At 43.0% G+C, this 5,268-nt stretch overlaps 1 non-coding gene across 1 annotated transcript; it reads right to left on the reverse strand.

Annotated features, from left to right (window-relative positions):
* Positions 1–221: 221 nt before the first annotated feature.
* trnap-agg (transfer RNA proline (anticodon AGG)) lies at positions 222–294 on the reverse strand. Its single transcript has one exon. It is a non-coding gene; the product is annotated as a tRNA-Pro (tRNA).
* Positions 295–5,268: the final 4,974 nt, after the last annotated feature.

Below are 5,268 nucleotides of genomic sequence, written 5' to 3' on the forward strand. Positions count from 1 at the left end.
ATGTTTCCAGAAGGATAACACACCAAAGCTCATATCATCTCAAACTGGTTTCTTGAACATGACAATAAGTTTTCTGTGCTCAAATGGCCTCCACAGTCACCAGATCACTATGAAGATTCGATTCAGGGTTCAATAACTATCTAAAAGTCCTAACAGAGGATGGTTTCGATCCATCGACTTCTGGGCCCAGCATGCTTCCACTGCGCCACTCTGTTGAAAGGCACCCCAGATGGGATTCAAACCCACAATCCCTGGCTTCCTAAGCCAGGGCCTTATCCATTAGGCCACTGGGGCTGCACCTTCTGAAAAGCAAATGGTGCGCTATCCTGGTACCAGGAAGTTGTACCTAATAAAGTGTAAATGTATGTTGTCTAAATACAACATACATGACTGAACACACGGGAACACAACCATCAAGCACAGTCTGATTGGACACCAACCATCTTTATCATCACATAAAGGCCCCCAGAGTGGACCCAGTGCTTTTTCCTGCTGTGTGCTATATGTGTGAAAGGGAAAACTGGTAAATATCTCAAAGTTCATGGATAATGAACTTTGCACAAGTCATTCTTTTTCTCTTGCACAAATGTTTGACTTTTCTTCTTCTGCGCTTTTGTCTGTGAAGTGTTAAAAATACTTTTTTTTCAGCTTGTTTGTATTGACAGTCTGTCATGCATGCCAATTTTCTTTTTTTTTTAATTTACAAACTGCTGTGCCCTGCACACAAAAAAGCGAAACGGCACAAGTGTTTTCCATTTACACCACCAGTGCATAGCTGGCGCTTTGTGTGATCACTCGAATGTACTTTACTGAAGCAAAAACCATTGTCTTTTTTCTGTTTTTCTTTTAACTTAAAAAGGAGATTGCACGCACTGTTAGCTTTCAAAAGAGCAGCATAATGTGTTACAGGTTTGGCGTGAAGTTTTGCGGTTAGTTTGTTGAGTTTTGAAAAAAAAAAAAAAAGTTTGAAAGATAGCGTCCCCAACAATCAGAAAACAAAGTGTGACAGTCTGTAAGGCAGGACAGCTTTCCCCTTTTCCTCTTTTAATCTGGTTTGGACCGCAGATACATCACAGATGAGTTAAATCATAGCACATAATCACTCAAATGTCCAAACACTTGTGAGCCTCTGTGGATTTTTGTCCCAGCTTTGGTAAATTTGTGACGAATTAAGTAAAAAGAAGAAAAAAAGGAGAAAATCAACATTAACACTTGTTCAATGCTGTGACCGGTGCTGAAATATCTGTTCTTGTGTCCTGCAGGGCTCCCAAAGATACGGCCGCAAACAGATGTAGCACGGGGCGATCAGGTGCCCTGCAGGAGGCGGAGGTCCTACAAATAGATGGAGGCGTGTGTGCCAGCAGGGCAGCACAGGGCCAGGCTGTCTGAATCTCGTGACAGCCACTTGTCACTCTCCCCTCAGACCATCTGGGCCCTTTTCTCTGTCTTATCTACGCGCACACACACACACACACACACACACACACACACATATAAGCACAATGCACCAATGGGAGCTGGTGGTGACAGTGGAGATGGCGGGGGTTGGGAGGGCAACAGATGCCAGTTTCTCCACGTTTGTTTCCCTCCGTGCTTTTCACCTTCCCACCTCTCTCCATCCATCACTTCCTCCTTTTGTCAGTCCCTCTGTCCCCTCCTTCAGTTTCTTCCTACCTCACTTACTTCCTCTCCTCTATTCCCTTCTGTTTTCCACCCTTCGTACTTTACTTTTACCTTCCGCACGTCACTCGTCTCTCCTTCATTCGTGCCATCATGTTTAGGCCAGCTGGCAGCTCACACTCCTCACCGCACTCTTACCCTCGCCCGCCCGCTCTGAGCCATATGCTAACACTGACCTCCACCATTGCATTAGACCAAAGATGGAGTTTTTTTCTACACAAGCCACTCTCGTGGGGAGATGAACAGTTCTACAGGGACTAATAACTCTCAAGGTGCAATATGTGGTGCCGCAATAGTTCAGCGACACCAGAGAGACCGGCAGAAGCGAACATCTGCATGTGGCACAGACGGGTTTCTTTACTCCAGAAAGCTGACTTGTTAACATGTCTCACAGATAGCAAAGTGGTGCAAGAACACGGCACTAATGTCAAGATGATGTTGAAATATTGCTCATATCTATTTCAGGCATTTGAGATCATGTAATGAATACTTGGTGACTTCATGCTGTGGTCTGTTAAGTTTAAGATGCAGTGCTGTGAAAAAGCATTTGTAGCACTGATTTCTTAGTTGCTGTTTTTTGCATATTTATCACATGTACATCTTTCAGGTAATCAAACTAATTTAATATCAGGCAAAGATAACCTGAGCAAATACCGTTTTTAAATGATGATTTCATTTATTAAGGGGAAAAAAAGTTATCCAAAAGTACCTGGCCCTGTGTGAAAAAGTGATTGCCCCTCTTGTGAATCACAAATTAGCTGCAATTAACTATCATTTTTGGAAAGTTCAGTTTCCCTAACCACGCCCAGGTCCTGCTGAATCAATAAATTGCTTAAATAGAGCCTGTCTGATGAGTGAAGCAGGGTAAAAGATCTCAAAAAGCAACACTTCATGCCGCTATAAAGAAACAACTGAGAAAGAAGTGACCGGCCAACCAAAATTACTTCAAGCACACATCAAAGACTCATCCACGGGCACTGATGTGGGAAGTCAGTGCCCAGGAAAGGTCCCTATTTTAATCAGTGGAGTGTAAAACAACTTAATAAATATTTTCAGAGTTAAGATTCACTTCACAAAGAGAATGCATACAGCATAAGCTTTGGTCCACAAAATAAAAGCAGGACCTAAATATAATATATTAACTCTTACTAAATATATAAACTCTTGCCATTTGTGTACTTTAGTGTATTAAGGTGTTTAATTGGGAGCCTATCCAGCTTAGCCACTGCGCCCCCGGTTGCCCTGTCGGGTGGTCCAGTCTGACTGAGCTGCTAATTCCAAGTTCAGGTTTTAAATCAGTGATTATTTCACTTGCAACACATTTATCAAACATACACCTCTCCAGAAAAACCAGACTGTACTTACTGAGCTGTACTAACTGGCATTACTCCTTTTACTTGAAGTACTTGGAGGTAACCTGAGAGCCTTCCCTTCTTTCCTTACATCCTCACTCCTCTTTCCTCTCGTGAACACTTGCACATCTTTGTCCTGCTCCTCCACTCCTTCTTCTTCTCTTCAGGGAGGACGGTCCATCACCATGCGAGACACATAACCAGTCCCAGCCTCAAGTGACAGCATCACACACACACACACACAGAAACCCATGAGCTGTCCATGCACATACACACACTACTCTCCATCCGTCACATTTACATTTCAAACTGCCTGCGCTTCCACCAACACATCCATTATTTACCAGCCTCTGGCCAAAGAGGAGAGCACCGTATCCACACTCCCCAGGTGGTGAGTGTGTGTGTCAGGGACTAGTACTCCATACTTCTGCACTTCCTCTATGCTACTTCCCTCAGCAGCTTGCAATTATATTTTCTTAACTTCATAAGCGACATTTTTTCCTTCCTTTCCTCATTTTGCTCCTGTTGCCGCCTTCTTGCTTTTCGTCCCCGCACTCGATCTTTTAAAAGTCGATTACGGGCCGTTTGGTACCAACAGCAGTGTCAGAAATATTGTACATCACTGGAATTCGGCACAAATGAAAAGTCTCAGTGGAATTTTTTTTGTTTTTTTATTTTCGAAGAAAGAAGTTTTGAAAAGCAACGAAATTAAATCTGCTTTAGCTTTGTTAAAGCAACAACAGGAAGTGACTGTTTTTTAGCTTCTTCTCCAGACTGTGCCGTTTTTGTCTGTTAACACAGTTCTAGTTAGTTTCCTTCATTGTAAGTTTTAGGTAACCTGCTGCATTGGCACATATAAATGTTTACATGTGTGATTCTATGTGTGGATTTGCATGTATGTCCTTGCGCTTTCACGTGTGATTCATGCTTCACACCCTGACCGCTGTCTCCGAGCGTGCGTGTCCGACTGTGCGCACGTTAGCTCGAGACGTGCGCGATTCACACTCCTCACCACGTCAAAACCGACGAGGCAGGAAGAAGATAGAGGAACCGACACATTCTGTCGATCTTGCACACACCTCCTTCTTGCTGTTTTTCTAGCCTCTCTGCACCTCCTCCGCATGAGGTGAGAGCTCAGAACGACATGTTGACTCTCATTTGTAAATTGCGTATACTAACGATTAATCCCTCATGTTGTTATTTTTGCCTTTTTTTTTTGTCTTTAAGACAATTTGTTGATCTCGAGAAGTAACCTGCGTGCACTTGGTAACCTCTTGTTGTTATTTCGTGACCAGTTGACAAGTTGTTTAGGTGAACAACTACAAACCTCCAAGGTTGATAAATGGCAAAGTCATTAACATCTATGAGTCTGGAAAGGGTTACAGAGCCATTTTCAAGGCTTTGAGACTCCAGTGAACCACAGTGAGAGCCATTATCTACAAATGCAGAAAACTTGGAGCAGTGGTGGACCTTCCCAGGAGTGACCAGCCTACTAAAATTGCTCCAGCGACGACTCATCCAGTAGGTCACAAAAGAACCCAGAACAACATCTAAAGAACTGCAGACTTCACGTGCCTCAATTCAAATTCAACAATAAGACAGAGACTGGGCAACAACGGCATCCATGGGAGAGTCAAAGGAGAAAACCACTGGTGACTTGATGATCCCCAAGAAAATATTCTGTGGACTGATGAGACAAAAACTGAACTTTTTGGAAGGTTTGAGTGAAAGATCAAATGAGAGTCAACATGTTCCAAGTTTACACTTTTAGCCATTTTTTAATCATTTTTTTAAAGCAGTTCTTTGATCTTGAGGAGTAACCTGAAGTGCAAGGAATACCTGAAATCCCTCTTGAATCGATGTATTTGTTAATGCGTCAGTCACACATGCTTAGAGACTGGTCCGTGATCTCCCGGCAACTTCTGGTTGTGTATTTCCTGACTGGCTGACGAGTGGTTGGTAAAATTTGGCGGATGCCGCTAAGTGAAATCAGTCAAAGAGCGTGCTATACTAAAAACTCTTAAACTTAAATGCACATACAGCAAAAATGGATGAAGGGACAATGGTCCAGGTTTCAAGAGCTATAAAACCTGCGTTAGGCATTGGTAGTGGGAGACCTCACAGGTTTGTTAGCCAGTAGGCTGTTATTTGCTCCCATTCGTTCCTTTGGTTAAGTTTTGGAAGAAATTGTGGTTTAGGGCTAAATATTCCCCTTTGTAACTGGAACCCTTCAAAT

The sequence above is a fragment of the Oreochromis niloticus genome, linkage group LG23 (assembly GCF_001858045.2).
Source record: "Oreochromis niloticus isolate F11D_XX linkage group LG23, O_niloticus_UMD_NMBU, whole genome shotgun sequence".
Classification (NCBI taxonomy): Eukaryota; Metazoa; Chordata; class Actinopteri; order Cichliformes; family Cichlidae; genus Oreochromis; species Oreochromis niloticus.